Raw genomic sequence first — 16572 nt, 5'->3', positions numbered from 1 at the left:
GGAACTGTCCGCCCTACTGGGTGCTGATCTATGAATGGGCACGTGACCACCTTGGAGACAGATTGAGTGAAAGGAGGGAAGTGAGAGAAGATAAAGGGTCTGGGTCAAGGTTTGGGGGCCAGAAGAAAAGCAGAGACTGCCCCTCTTCTCTTTCCTTCAGCCATCAGACAGGTCTTGGCTAATTTGGAGGCTACAACCTCCATCACCCATTTCAGAGGAATATAAACCCGCCTCTTTCTCCAGCCCAGAGAACTAAGATAATCGGATTCCCAAACCCTCATCATTCACCAAAAGCATCCACACAACTCTCATAGCAAAGAGTCCTAAATGGTCCCTGTGACTCTGAAAGGCCAGAAAGCATATTTGACTTTTTTTTTTATATAATTCTCATCTCTCAGCATTAGGAGAGATAGCAGATAGTTTTCAGATAGGCTGATTTTTTTTAATCAAAAGGAAATTAGAGAATAGGGAATGATGTATATTTCTTATGGGGATAGTGGGAGCCTTATTCCTTGCTTGCCTTAAAATAGCCTGACAGAACGCAGTATTGCATTATGCTCAAGGTCAGCTGCTCTGGGGACCACGGCCCAGCCTTGCCTGCAGTAGGGAGCAAGGGGCTGAGTTTTGAGATTTACTGCATTAATGCTTCTCCAGTTTCTGTGGAGTAGCCACTGGAGAGAGGCTTGGCTGCTCATGTAGTGAGAGAAACACATGCAGAAACACAGTATCAATAACTAAATATAACTCACATCTGAAATGCCTTTCACTATACCCAGAGTGCTTTCCAGATATATTATCTCATTAAATCCATACAAAAGTGGAGGGAGGTGGGGTCCTCTCTCCCTCCTCTTATGGAGGGATGGAGATTCAAAGCCCAGGCCTTGTGACTGCATGTGGTGTTTCCTTTCATCTATACCTGTGGTTTTCCACATGGCTTCACAGAGGACCAAGAGTCCGTGGAGGTGCCCTGGGGGCAAACAGCAGGGATGGGCTAAGGCAATGCCAGCTGCTGTAACAAACTGACACCCACCCACCCCCAAAAAACTATGACTTAACACAACAGAAATTTATTTTTTACTATGTGACATCCCAGATGGACGTTGCTGATTGGCAGGCAGCCTTCCACACGATGCTTTGGGGACCCCAGTTCCTTCCAGCTTTTGGCTCTGCCCATCTCTCAGCCTCAGAATCCTCTGCATTTAGCCTACAGATGGGGCAGTGTTTTATGGGCCAGGCCTGGATATGCCCCATCACTTCCACTCCCATTCATTGGCTAGAGCTCACCTACTCACAAAGGAGGCTGGGAAATGTAGTCAGTTCTGTCACATGGCTACACCTACCTGCAAAGGGGGCTGGGCAGCCTGGCTCTATTACAGGAGGAAGAGGAACGAGTGTGGTGAAGAGCCAGCCAGTCTGTTTCATGGGACCCTCCATTCCCACTTCCTGCTTCAAGCAGGGCAATTCCGATTTTATCTATTTTATATACAGCATTCTGCATAAGATTTAGTTTGGAAAAGGACCCCAGGACGTAAAAAAAATATGTCAAGGCTCTAGATAACAGGGTCACTAGATTAGGGCCACTCGATTATCTGGACCATTAGGGGAGGTTATGAAAAACACAGATTCCTGGGCTGCTCCTTTGGCGATTCTGATTCAGTAAATATAGGGTCCAGTGCAGGTACAGCCAGTGCATATGCTGGGCTCCTCCATTTGCCTTTGAAAATTTATGAACAGATTGGTAAAGGATAAAGATGGCAGATGATCATGGTGAAGAAAAGACAGGAGATAGTAAAAAAAAAAAATGCTGATGAGGACATGGAGGAACAGGAGCTCTTGCACAACCACTCATCTAGTAAAGTTGAAGTGCACACAGTCTATGACCCAGCAATTCCACTCCTAGTTTATGTTCTAGAAAAACTCTTAACCGTGTGCACTCATAGACACATGTAACAATGCATCATTGTCATGATTGCCAAAAACTGGAAATGACCCAAATGTCCATCAACGGTAGAAGGGATGGTCTACTGCACATTTGTACAATGGGTACAACAAAGCAATGAAAACGAATGAACTACCGCTATGGACAAGAGTATGTCTGAATCTCCCATTTTGTTGAGCACGAAGAAGCAAGGGAAAAAAAGAATTTATGAGCATGATTCTATTTATATAAAGTTCTAAATCAGGCAAAACAAAATGCAATAGTTTAGGGATGTAAATGTATGTGGCAAAACAATTAAAAATAAATATCTAAAGAGTTTAGATGGTGGATACCTCTGGGAGAGACACACAGGGGCCCCTGAGACACTGGCTGTGTTCTATTTCTTTGCTTAGGTGGTTGATATAGGAGTATTTATAATTGTATTTATAATTGATAAGTATTTTTATACTGACATATATGTTTCACGCCCTTTTCCATATGTAGGTCATCTCTCAGTAAAAGAAAATGCAGGGAGGGAAGGGGGGCATCTGTTGGTCCATATGGCTCAGGCAGTGCAGCACAGGATCAAGAGAACAGAAAGTCTCAAGATTCAGAAAGTCCCAAGTTCAAACCCTAGCTCTGTCCCCACTACCCGATTGCTTAGCCCTTGAGTCTCTTGGCTTCCTCATCTCTGTAATGGAGATGAAAAGCCTTCCTCATAGGAGAAAATGTACAATGTGTTTAGTCTTCTCCTTGGAAAAAAATATAGAACATGCTTAGCACAGGAATCAATACAGAGTAGGTGCTCAATAAATTGCAGCCCGCCTAGGCAAACAAACACCTAACATGTTTGAGCCGACAGGTGGCTGGCTGCGAGACAGCAAATGCCAAGGACGCTATGGTCATCATCATTGTACCAGCCTCATTCCTGTCTCATTTTCTGTCTCCGTCTCTGTCTGTCCCGCCTTCCCCCATTCATCTCCTTCCGTTAACATCACTTGGCTGAATTTTTCAGCTGCCTTAGATGGTTGTGGAAGGAGGTGTGTAGACATACAGACACTAGACATCCCTGCTGCCATATTGCCTTGGTGTAGGTGACATTTGGTTCCTTTCATGCCATCAGTGCCCATCTGGCATGATCTCAAGGAGCATTTCAGAGGCTCCTCACCTGAGTCCTAAGCTTGCGCACCGTTCCTGGGGGGCAACACCACTCCTTGTTTTCTTGGCTCCATCTTCATTCCCTACTTGGGATCCTCCTCAGTTCAACCCAACACTATCCCCAAGGTCATACTCCCATCAATTTCAGCACCAGGCAACAATTCTGCCCCAGTTTAAAAATGGTTGGAAAATACTGACATATGTCAATGGTGAAACTGTATCTGACCTGACATGGGCAAGGGCATTCTTAAGGTCTGGGGGCCTTCAGGTTCAGAGACCTAGGGCATTTGTGAAACGTGGGGAAGATTCCCCAGAAGCTGTCTTGCTATCCTGATCACCAAGCCCATCCTCCAATCATGGCCTCTGCTTCCTTTATCCCTGACTACAGGTCCTCTCTGCAAAAGTTTTTGGGACAACAGAGACCATTTAAATATCTCAAACACAGAATCACCAGAAGGGCATCCAGGGGGTGTTGAGGGATGTGTGCAATATCTTGTGGTCAAATAAGTTTTGGAACTATCTGGTTAATAACAATGAAAGAGATGCGTTTACTACAGGGCTTCTCAGAGTCTTTAATATACCAAGGTACATAAGAAAATCCAATGAAAGACTAGAAATGAGCATTTTCCAAGCTCCCCACAGAATTTCTTCTGAGACTAGTGTTCCCCAAAACACTACTTTTCCCCAAAAAAACTTTGGGGAAATCCTGCTATAGCTGGAATTTCAGATTGACGGCATAGAAATATGATTCCTGCTTTCATTGAGCCCACTGGACAAGTCTCCCTGTTGGGGCAAGGTGAGCCAGGCCCCTGGTGTTTCTTTGCCTCACTCTAACCAGCAGCCAAATGGGTACAGGGCCATTAACACCAAGGCTGTCAGAAGAGTTTATTACATTTTGTTACATGACCCTGGAAGGAGACATTATTATTGTCATCAAGGGTACATAATAGTGGGCAGCTTTGCAGCATCATATAATTTCTGGATGACAAAAATGTTTCCCATTAGATCATCTAATTGGTTCCTTTGGTCAGAACAGGAAGATCCCGCCTGATCTAATCACACCCTTGGCTTTGCAGGCACCCCTTCCTCCAAGGAGCTCAAAGGGCTTAGCTTTTATTAGGGTCAAGAGTCTTTCTGGAGGTGAAGGAGGAGGGTAAGGGGTGGTTTCCTCAACTTCAAAAAATATATATATATATATTCTTTTAAGTTACAAAAGAAGAATCATTCCCAGACACCAAATGGCAACCCTACGGTGTAAAAAGCTAACACAACCCTATGGCGGAAATTATTCCAACAACACTCAGAATCTTGGGTTTGGATGCCCATAGCTCAGGATATCCCAACCCCTGCCCCCTTGAAGACAAAAGCAAGGAGGTACGGAGGCTGCATTTTTCACTTTTCACCTACTTGATTTGGAATCATGAAGCAGAAATGTCAATCAGTAAACAAGAGCTGGTTACAGACATTTTCTTGACCCACTGGTGCATGCTTTTTATTGAAAAGCACTACAACTTAGGGTCAAATGCCCTCGCCATTCACTAACTGTGTAATGTGGGGCAAGTTATTTAAGCTTTGTGAGCCTCAGTGTTTCCTCTGTGAAATGGGACAGTAATAGTGCCTACCTCACAGAGTCAACGTGAGGATGCAGTGGGACGGACCTGGGAAATGTTCAATAATGGCAGCTGTCATCACTGACCTCACAGAAGAAGCCTGGGTGTGAGAGAGATTCTGTGCTGGAAAGACCTTTGTGACCACTGCAGGGCTCTTCAGGAGACCGGTGGTGTTAAATATAAGGGAGGTTTTAGGTTCTCACGTCAGCACATAAGACATAAAGAATGGAGTCAATTTATCCCTGAAAATTCCCCGCCCATAAAGTAGGGTATATATAGTATTGTATATAAACCACTCAGGTTTGAGAACCACTGAGTCAGACCATAGGAGGGAATAAAAGGAATATTTGTCTAGAGCTGCCTGGGCATTGAAATCATTGTCTCTAAATAAATGGGTTTCAACTGGGGGTGACTTTTCCTCCCCAGGGGACATTTGGCCATGTCTGGTTAAGGACACTCTCATGAACTTCTGGTGGGATAGCAGACCTGCCAGCCAGCTGTTCTGGGGAGCACTTTGGCAATAAGTAGCAATAGCCTTAAGATATGTGTGTCCCTTGACCAGCAATTCCACTCCTAGGGATTCATCCCAAGGAAATCAGAGAGTGTTCAATGTGTCACTTAGCTGTAATGATATTCACCACAGTTTTGGCAAAAACAGCAAAAGATGGGGACCTACTTGAATGCCCAACAATAAGGAACTGATTGAAAAGGGTGGTACTGACGCATGATATAGGCATTACGAATGATGCAAAAGTGCGTGTGCTGACGTAGAAAGATGTCCTTCCTGTACTGTGGAGAAAAAAGGCAGATTACAAGGAAGCAATGTAATACATCTAAAAAGTGTATATGGCTGCATATGTATAGAAAGAAGGCTGATGGCCAATAAACATATGAAAAGATGCCTAGCTTCATAGTAATCAGGGAAATGCACATGAAGATGATGTGTTTACCCAGGAAACTGACCAAAAAAGAAAAAAAGACTGATAATTTCCAGTGTTGCCAAGGGCATGGGGGATCGTATTTTCTCATGCACTGTAAGGAGAGGTATAATTTGGGACAGTCATTTTGGAGAGGCACTTGATAATGTCTACCAAAATTTAAATCGAGTGATCTATAATTTCATCTCTATGACTCTTTCCTACAAAAAAATGCTTGCACAGGTGGACAAAGACATACACTTTGCATTATTGACAAATTGGAAGCAACCTAAGTGCCCATCAGGAAGGGAGTGGGTCTATAAATCACAGTTTGTTAATGCAATGGCATGTTATCCAGTTGTCAAAGAGAATAAGGAAGATCTGAATGAGTGGGTACAGAAAGCCTTCCAAGACACATTGTCAGGTGACAAAAAAAGCAAATCAGAGAAACATACACATTGCGTGATCCTGTGTATGTTTTTAAAAATATTACGTATCTATCTATACATACATGCATGTCTACAAAAAACAAGACAGTGGACAAGTTCACACCAAACAGTTAATAGCAGTGACCTCTGTGGGGAGGGACTGGGGAAGAAGGAAAGGGGTACTTTGTTATATCCTAACTCGTCCTGAATAGTTTGCATGCATTCATGCAATTGGCTGAACTTGAAAAACAAACAAAGAAGAACCATGGAAAGATGTTAACACTGGGTCTTTCTGGGTAGAGGGATTATGGGTGATTGTTTTTGTCTCTTGTGGCTTGTCAGGATTTTTCTGATTTTTCTACAATGAATATGGGTTATCTGTTCAATTTTAAAACTTTTTTTTAATTGTAAGAGGAATGATATTGTTTGAATACCTTCCAAAGGCATTTTAGTAAAGAAAGCTACGGCAAGGTAGGATCTAGTTGGGACTCTCTTTCTCTTTCTCCACACACACACACACGACAAGACAGAACAGAGGCAGTTAGTTCTTCTCGAGGTCAAAGGATACCAAGAATGGTCTGCAGTGATGTGGCAGGGAGGGTGTCCTGGGGGCTCTGGTAGTTAAACACTGCCTTGTAGAAACAGGAGGGCTTTAATAGACAAGAAACCCTCCAGTAATTGAAATTCTATTATCTGTGCTGGTGGCATCCTGCTCTGGGGATTAATGACCCTTGTTATCAATTAATTCTCCCTGGATTCCAAGCTAGATCTCGGCTGCTACGACTTAAGCGGCTTTCTTTTGCTTCTGTCCTTCGTGGACACAGAGGCCTTTCTGTACATCTCAACAGGAAAAATACGCTGTGTGTCCCATACATCTCCTAGATTAAGACCACAAACAAAGGAGAGGAAACTCTCCCTGATGTGGAAACATACCATCCACCACTGCCACCCCTGGCTGGTCTTCTCTAGTAAAGAAATGTGCTCTATGAATCCCTTTCCTCTGCTAGGTTTGCTCGCCTGCTGTCTAATGCATGTCTTTATCGTGAGCAAACTGCTCAGGGTGCATCACCTCTGTCCTCAAAGTAACCCTGGGAGGTAGCTGTGATGACTCCCATTATACAGATGGGAAAACTGAGATTCTCAGAGTCAACTGACTGTGAGCCACAGAGATCGGGTTTGAGACCTGGAGACAGGGTACCTTATCTGCATCATCCCTGCCTTAAACTGATGAGGTCAAGGATGTGGGTGACATGCTCTGAGCTAATGAGCTTCCAGCCTTCTTTGTGGTGACTACAGCCCACTGTACCTAACCCAGGCCAGACACACAGGCTTTCAACCTCTGTGGGTCAGATTGACAGAGACATGCCCCAACATGCACTTTTCCATCCCAACAAAAGCTAAGCATGAACGAAGGGGCTGGGGTTAAAGACCTCTGCTCCTAAGGGCTCATAGGCAGGTGCAGGAGACAGACTGTTAAACACACAACTTCAGTACAAGGTGGGACACGCTGTGGGGGAGGAGAAATGTCCAGGATTTGGGAGAGGTTGAGAGGGGCTTCTTGGAGGAGCTGATGGGCGAGCTGAATCTTGAAGAACACACACAGTTTGCTGGCCAACAGAAGGGGGAGAAAGGTGATGCTAGGAATACGGAACTAAACAAAGCAGGGCATAATAGCACCAGCCAGCGTTTATTACATGCTGGCTGTGCAGCTGTTTTTCATGGATCACCTCATTTGACAGTCACCCAATCCTACAAGAGAGGAACCATTTTGTCTTCATTTAAGGTGACTTGCCCAGTGCTGTGTATCTCGGAGGGCAAAGGGTGGATCCAGGCCTGTCTGGCTTGAGAGCAGGTGGTCCTGGCCTTCTGTATATGCCTACAGAGCAGTGATTCTCAATTGGGGGGGGCGGGTGATCGGGCCCCCTGGGAAATCTGGCAGACATCTCTGGTTGCCACAACTGGGGTGGAGGGTGCTACTGGCATTTAGTAGGTGGAGGCCAGGGATGCTGCTCAGCATCTGATAATGCACAGGACGGCTCCCACCACAAAGCACAGAGGAGGCAGGGTGTCTGCTGCATGCTGCGCACTTGGTGCGTAGCTGGGGAAGATAACGCAGGCGGTGACGCTGTGGCGGTGGGCTGGGCAGTGAGGCCTGGAGATAGGAAGGGTTTGAAGTAGGGGCAGATTTGCACCTTAGGACCATCCCCCTAGCACTGCAAGGGAGGACATCTCAGAGGAGAGAGGGACAGCCGTGTGGCAGGTTGGGGCAACAGACCAGGGTCCAGTTGAGATTCGTGGGCAGAGGTGGAGGGAAAGGGGTGGAGGAGACAGAAAAGCAGCTCCTTTGAGTGGCTGATGGGCCAACACTGCGTGTCCCACTCTGAACGACGGTACATTAAACCCTCTAAATGAGAGTAGCGACCTGATTACAGATGGAGTCTAGGGGCTCCCCCATCGGGATGCGCACAGATTAACACGGTTATTCAAGCAGCCGGGCGCTCCGAGCCGAGGGAGAAAGTGCTCAGCCCGACAGTCACGTCTGGCCTGTGGGCGCTAACGCTCCCCTCATCTGCCCTTGGTCTCCCAGGGTCTCCCTGCGCACCCCCCACCCCACGCGCCCCAGTTCACCTGTCCTGTTCCTTCCCATCCCTTGCACCTGCCGATCTCCTCCTGCCCGCCCCAGGGGTGAGGCAGGGGCTGGCGGAAGTGCACAGACCCAGGCCTCCTCCAGGTGAGGACTCATTGTCTGGTCCCGCCCCAGGGGGGACCAGATTGGGGGCCCAATTCCTGGGGTTGGGGTGGAATTTATTGGTGCTGCGGGTCCAGATGGAGCTGTTTGGTCTGAGCTTAATCTTTTTGCCTGATTCTGAAGACAGGAGGTCCTGGAAATGAATCCCTGAGGACTCCCCACCCTGGGTTAGGCTATTGGTTGCTTCCTTCAAAAAGGCTGGAGTATCTGAGCCCTGGGACTTGAGGGGGGTGTGTGTGTGTGTGTGTGTGTGTGTGTGTGTGTGTGTGTGTGTGTGTGTGTGTGTGTGTGTGTGTGTGTGTGTGTGTGTGTGTGTGTGTGTGTGTGTGTGTGTGTGTGTGTGTGTGTGTGTGTGTGTGTGTGTGTGTGTGTGTAAAGACTTCTGGGCATACGTACAGCCTCAATGCCTCTTAAATCAGTTAGCCCAAAGCCATGGCCACCCAAGGACCCCCATGATCCTAGCCTTCCAGCACTCTGACCCCACCTACTATTTTCCTCCTGTAATGACCCTGCTGCTCCAGCCAGAACAGGTTCTTCAACATCCCCCAAATGCACCCTGGTAACTCCCAGCCCCAAACCATTCCTGGGACGGGCTCCCTGTGCTCCTCCCCCAAGGCCCCACCCCCTGCCCTCTCCCTCTCAGGGGACTATGTTACCGTCCCTTCATTCCCACCTCCTCTCCAAGGCTTCCTCCGTACTCTCAGCCCACACTCCTCCAGTACCTCCTATGACACTCGCAAGTTTGGGGATGTGCATTTCTACTCAATGGTTGTTTCTGGGGGCAAGTGTCTTGGTTAATGGGAGAGGGTGATGGACATGCAAAGTCAATATTTATCATTATTATTGTTGCTGTTGTTGTTATTTTAATTCTCCAGTCTCCAATCCCGCTTCCCTGCCTTCATCTCTAAGTAACCACTGATCTACTTTCTGTCTCTATAGATTTCCCTATTCTGGACTTTTGTGTGAACAAAATCATACAATCCAGGACGTTTGGGGACTGGCTCCTTTCACTTAGCATAATGTTTTCAAGGTTAATATTTGTGGTGGTGTGAATCGGTCCTGCCTTCCTTTTTATGGTTGAGTAATATTCCATTGTATGGATAGACCACATCTGGTTTCTCCATTCATCCACTGATGGCCATTTGGGTTGTTTCCACCTTTGGCTATTGTGAATAGTGCTGCTATGAACATTCGGGTACAAATTCTAATTGTGGACATTTATTTTCATCTCTTAGAGTGTGTATTGTTTCAATTGTTTTCTTTTTTTACTGGCCATGTTTCATTTATTTTGAAATTCCAAGTAACATTAAAACATGGAACGGTTGAGTGTGTGAAGAGAGAAGGCACGGGTTTAAATAAAGTGTCTTCCCGATGCCACTCAAATAGTAACCCTCTCGGAGGGCAGCAATCCCATCTTATCTTTCTTTTGGATCCAAGAAATTGCTCAACAAACTCTTGTTAAGTGACGTGAATGACAACAACCCCTTGCTGAGTGATGTGAATGATTAAATCCAGTTCTACAAACATTCACAGCACCAAGTCCCTTTACACGCCTGCTGGGTGTAGGATACTGTAGAATGCAAATATCATGCCCATTTTACAGATGAGGAAATTGAGTGAGGGGCGACTGCCACAGCCCTGTGATCTGTGAGGAGTTCTAAAGACAGCTGGAGGTGTGGCCATTCGCCTTTTATTCTGCCGGCCTTCCCTGTGGGAATGAGATGCTGGGGGCTCTGCTTTAAACTGGAAAATCTGGATTGTCCCCACAAACACGCGAGCTGGTATTACTTGTTTTAGAAAAGGATCCTTTATTGTACCAAAGAACTGAGGATCCCATTCTTGGCCGGGTCCCTGGGGGCCTGTGCTCTTTGCGGTGCCACAGAATGCATCATTTTATACACCAGCTGGGCTTCTAAAGGAGTTGTAAGTCAACGTTTTATAAATTGGATCATATTTTAGAGAATAGATAAAAGAATACGACTGAGAATCCTTGGGAAGAACCTTTGCATGAGGTGATAATCAGAACCAGATTTATGATTTCTGGGAAGACAACAATCCGAGATAAATGTCAACAATGCCTGGAATTCTGTGATGATTAATTAAGAGCCTCCTCGGGTAATAGACACTGTCCTAGCTTTAAAGATGTTTTCTCATTTAAATCTCGCAAAAAAAGAGAAAGAAAACAAAAAACTTTTGAGTCAGGTGTTATTTATCTCCAGTTTAAGAGGTGGGGAACCAGAGGCTTGGTGATATTAAGTAACTTGCCCGATGTCACAGGGCTCACAGGTAGAGCTGGGATTCCAACCAGGCCCACCCTTTTGGGGAAGCTCCAGTTCTTTCCAGGAGGCAGTGCAGCAGTTGCTTGTGGACTCTGAGGTCATTCTGCCCTGCTGGAATCCCAGCCTCGTACCTTCCTCACTGTGCATCTGTTTCCTGGACTGTAAAATGGCCTGCAGAGACCCTCCCTCAACAGGCTGCTGTGAAATTTCAATGAGATAATTTATTTAAAGCATCCGGCACACAGCTAGCGCTCCGTAAATGATAGCAATCATCATGCTGAACTGCCCCGTCATGGAACCATCAAGCCTAACACCAGCATACGTGAAGCACCTACAGTGTCCCGTACAGCCCGATGCCCCCTAAGCATCAGTGCTGTGATTGGATCATCTGTGTTCCATACCTACCCTGCCACTCACTCACGTGGGACTCAGCAATCTGCTTAACCTCTCTGGGCTTCAGACTTGGGGCCACAGATAGCACCACCCCAGAGGGTAACTGTGAGGAATAAATGAGCCACATAAAGTGCCTTAAACCAGGAATCACTCAAATGGTAGCTGTCATTATTATACGCTAGGAGATTTACAGATGCTGTTTCAAGTTGTCCACGATCCTGAGTGTTTTTTTTTACAGAGGAGCCAGCTGAGACCAGAGAGGTCAGTAACGCTCCAGGTCCCACACGAACAGTCCAAGTGGGGCCGGGGTCTGTGCTCATCTGATACGGTGCACGCCTGGCAGGCTACCTACCCAACAGCCATTCCTCTTTCCTGACTTTGTTTGTGTGTACACCATTTCATGCGTAGGGAATGAAGCCTATTTCTAGACCCGGGGGCTATGTGGCAATTTGAGTCCCCTGGGAAGCAGACGTCAAGACAACAGACTGGCTCGAGAGACGTACTAGGGAGCCGCCTGGGAAGGACAGAGGGAGGGAGCACGAGGAAGCAGGGAGTTTTCAGATCGCAACGCTGGTCTGACACATGGGAAAGGATAGGGGGAAGGAAGGAAGGAGGATTGGTGAAGAGGAGCCTCAGATTGCAGTGCAGCTCCGAGGAAGTCTCAGCCGGGCTGATGTGGAGTTAGAGTCCCACGTGGGACAGAAACGTCCCAGCTCTAGGACCCCCACCAAATACAGTTACTATTCTGGGACAGCCTGGGGAGAGCAGGGTATCTGCATGAATGCTGCAGCAGATCTGAAGGTGCAGCACCTGCAGGCTGTCAGGTAACTACCCTCATTGCATCAGGGAGATCTGAGTAGCATGCCTCCATGGCCACCACTGGTGCTTGGCTTTAGCCCAAGCCATTCCAAGTGATTCCACTCCCCTTGGCAGTGCCTGGTTTGGGCAGGAGTATGTGATGTGCCTGAACCAATAAGACATACGGAGAAGGCTATTGGTGCACTTGTGGGAAAAGTGTTTTTACCTCTTTCATTCAGTGCAGTTCTATAGGGATGTGGTGTCTGGAGCTGTGGCAGCCACTTTGAAATCATGAAGAGACAAACTTGAAGACAAAAGCCAGCACATTCAAGATGGTAGAGTGAGGAGATTTAAAAAATGTGGGTCATTGATGGTATCAATGTATCATTGAATTAACCACTCTGGAATATTCTCCCTCAAGAGGCTTGCTATGTGAGATAATAAATCCCTTATCACTTATCTATTGCTATTTAACAAATTACCACTAAATGTAGCAGCTTAAAACAACACACATTTATTATCTCACAGTGTGGAGAGTCAGGAATCTAGGAGCAACTTAGCTGGGAGGTTCTGACTTGGGGTCTTTCATGAGTGCAGTTAAGAGGCTGCCCTGGGCTGCAGTCATCTGAAGGTTCAACTGGGGCTGGAGGATCCTTTCCCAACATGCTGCACTCACTTGGCTATTGGCAGGAGGTCTCAGCTCCTCACCACATGGGCCTTTCCACAGGACAGCTTGAGTGTCCTTGTAATATGGTGGCTGGCTTTCCCCAAGATTGGCGATCAAAAGAGAGAGAAAGGAAAAAGCCACAATGTTTTTTATGACTAAGTCTCTAAAATAACCCATTGTCGCTTCTACCTTTTTCTATTCACTAGTTGCAAGTCATGTACACCAGCTTACACTCAACAGGAGAGAAATTAAGCTCCAGTTCTTAAAGGGAGGGGTAGCAAAGAATTTTTGGATTTAAAGCCACTACAGTTACTTGTAGTTGGGTCTTCTTTACTTATAAAGATCCCAGAGACAATATTCTTTATACCCGTACGACATAAACGGTGGCGGAAACTGTGTGCTGGGATGGAGACCCAAACCCTCAGAAGATTTTCCAACCTGGAAACTCTCCAGTTCCATAAGATTCCCATAGAGTGGGCCTCCCAAGTGCCACAACTAAGACCCGGCACAGCCTAAAGAAAGAAAGAAAGAAATTAAAAAAAAAAAAGATAGGCATACCTCTAAAATATGTCCTACCTAAAAATAAATGTAAACATAATACATTATGAGGAAATATGAAAAATATATTACAAAGTATAAAGAATAATTCAAAATTCCCATGAACAGCACCTAGCTTAAGAAATAAAACAACACCCATGTAATGGAAGTCCCATATGTTCACACACCTGATCGAATTGGTCTCCTCACCCACAGTGGGAAGCATTATCCACATTTCAGTGTTTTCCATGCCCATTATTTTCTTTGTATTTTAACTGCACATAGTGTAGCTCTGCATAATCTATGGTATTATTTTGTATGTTTCTAAACTTTGTAGAAATGGGGTCATACTGAACAGATTCTTCTGCAACTTGTTTTTTTGTCTACATTATGTCTGTCAGATTCAACCATGTGAGGGTGTGAAGAAACTGGAACCCTCAGACATTGCTGGTAGGAATGTAAAATAGTGTGGCCACTTTGGAAAACAATCTGGCAGTTTCTCAGAAAGTTAAACGAGGAATTGCCTTATAACCTAGCAATTCCACTCCAAGGTATATACTCAAGATTATTAAAATAGGGACTTCCCTGGTGGTCCAGTGGGTAAGATTCCGCACTCCCAATGCAGGGGGCCCAGGTCTGATCCCTGTTCAGGGAACTAGATCCCTCCTGCATGCCGCAACTATGAGTCTGCATGCCGCAAATAAGAAGTCCACGTGCTGCAACTAAGACCCAGAGTGGCCAAAATAAATAATAAATAAATAAATATTTTTTAAAAAGATTATTAAAACAAATGTCTACACAAAAACTTGTATGTGAATGTTCATAGCAGCCTTACTCATAAGAGTGAAAATGTAGAAACAACCCAAATGTCCATCAACTGATGGCTAAACAAAAGTGGTCTATCTGTACAATGGAATGTTATTCAGCCATAAAAAGGAATGAAGTACTGTTATGTGCTACAAAGTGGACAAACCTTGAAAACATTATGCTAAATGAAAAACGCCAGTCCCAAAAGACCATATGTTGTATGATTCCATTTATATGAGATGTCCAGAATAGGCAAATCCATAGAGGCAGGAAGCAGATTAGGGGTGGCCTGGGGTTGCAGGTGGGGAGGAATGGGGAGTGGCTGCTAATGGGTATGGGGTTTCTTTGGACGTAATGAAAATATTCTGGACTTAGTGGTGATGGTTGCTCAATGTTGTGAATATCCTAAACACCACTGCATTGATGTGTGAATTACATCTCAATAAAAAAGACTCAACCATAATACATAGCCCTGGTCATTCATTTTCACTCCTGGATCGTAGTAATCCATTAGGAGGAATATTCTAAGTCCATCCATCCTCCGTTAGGGACATTTGTGTGGTTTCTCTCTTTGTTGCTGTCGCAAGCGGTGCTGCCAGGAGCATTCCCTGCATATTTCTTTGTGCACGTGTGAGGGTTTCTTGGAGGTACATACCAAGGAGTGTGGTCCCTGCGGGGTAGGGTATAGTCATCTTTAACTCCACACCACCCCTCTCTAAAACTCCCTGTGAGTCTGGGGAGAGGAGGCAAGGAAGCCAGCTCTGACTCCACCCTTGGCCCCTGCAAACCACCTGAGGTCTCAGAAAATAGGGCAAACGAAATGGAAAACAAGTAACAGAAATCAAGCGGTGGGCGGCTTCCCTGCCACCGTTCCAAGACCCGCCGGACGGGCAGCAGGGCCTCCCCCACCAGAAAATATTAACAGCATTTAATGAATATTCACAAGGATTCATTAAACATTTCCCCATGTGGCTGAACAAAACAGTGTTCAAACCCCCAAGCCATTAACAAAAAAGGAAGAAGAAATATTACAGGGATGATGTGCACAAGCTAGAAACGCCACAGGCAAGAAACAGCTGCTGCTTTTTTTTTTTTTAACTCAACCTCATCTTCTTAATCTCACTGGTGTTTAAAATGTGCCCAATGTCCTAAGCCTCTGTGACTTCTTTGAATAGGACAGTCCTGATTAATCGGACGATGGTTACATTTTTCTATTCCACGTACACAGCAAGCTGCCTTTGTCACAGCAATGGTATTTAAATGAGACATTCCTGTTGGAAAGGGCTTTTCTTTGAACCACCTCCTTGGACCCTCATAGCTACCTGATGGGTGGTCTAAGTCCTACTATCATCCGTCATCTGACAGACAAGGAAACAGGTCCATGTTCATTAGTGGACTCACCCAAGGGCACTACTTAGACAAGACTATTATGTCCTTGGTGCTTTGGGCATCTTCTGAGAAAAGTTGGCCTTGGGACCTCATGGCCTCGCTACCCTGACAACAGACCCTTGGACCAGGCGTGGGCTTGATCCAAAGACTGAGGCTTAGACGTGGTCTTGGGTGAGAGCACTGCCCAACGGAGGTGGCTTCCACTGCACAGCAGTGAGAGAGCCGGGGAGACCTTCTCTCTGGGGGGATCTGAGGTCAAGATGTAGAACAGGCGGACAGACCCACAGCACATAGCATGACCTAGTCTTGGAAGTCACACACTGTCACTTAGCCACATTCCATTCCTTCCAAGTGAGTCATTAAGTCTGGCTCACACTCAAGGGGAGAGGAATCAGGCTGTACCTTTGGACAGGGGGAGTTATCAAAGAATTGGTGGGTATTTAAAACCACCCCAAGGCCCAAGTCATATTAAAAGGAAATGGTGAAAGTGGGATTTATCAATCCATTCGTTCTGCAAATATGGGGATTTTGATATCTTTGCTTTCCAATATGGTAGCCGTTAGCCACATGGGCGATGGAGCACTTGAAATATGGCTAGTGTGCCTGAAGCACTGTATTTTAATTTTTTTAATTTTACTTTATTTAAGTTTAAAGTTAAAAGCTGTTCATTCCACTACTGGAAAACTTTTATGTATGTTCAGCACAACTTGGGTAAGTGAATGGACTCTCCCCATAAATTTGATATAAAATCCAAATAAGATTATTTCCCGTGAAAATTTAGCATCCTAATTGAGATGTGCTGTAATATAAAATATACACTGGAATTTGACTGCTTAGTATGGGAAAAAAGAATATAAAATATCTCATTAACAGTCTTTGTATTGACCACATGTTGAAATAATATTTTGGATTGTTGGGTTAA

General features: G+C 45.5%; 1 protein-coding gene across 3 annotated transcripts in view; it reads right to left on the bottom strand.

Moving 5' to 3' along the window:
- SPRING1 (SREBF pathway regulator in golgi 1) overlaps window positions 1-16572 on the bottom strand; it is a 264113-nt gene that overhangs the window by 66352 nt on the left and 181189 nt on the right. The gene's annotated exons all lie outside the window — the stretch shown is intronic.

Source organism: Mesoplodon bidens (assembly GCF_964165515.1).
Source record: "Mesoplodon bidens genome assembly, chromosome: 13".
Taxonomy (NCBI): domain Eukaryota; kingdom Metazoa; phylum Chordata; class Mammalia; order Artiodactyla; family Ziphiidae; genus Mesoplodon; species Mesoplodon bidens.
This window is presented reverse-complemented; position numbering and strand designations above follow the sequence as displayed.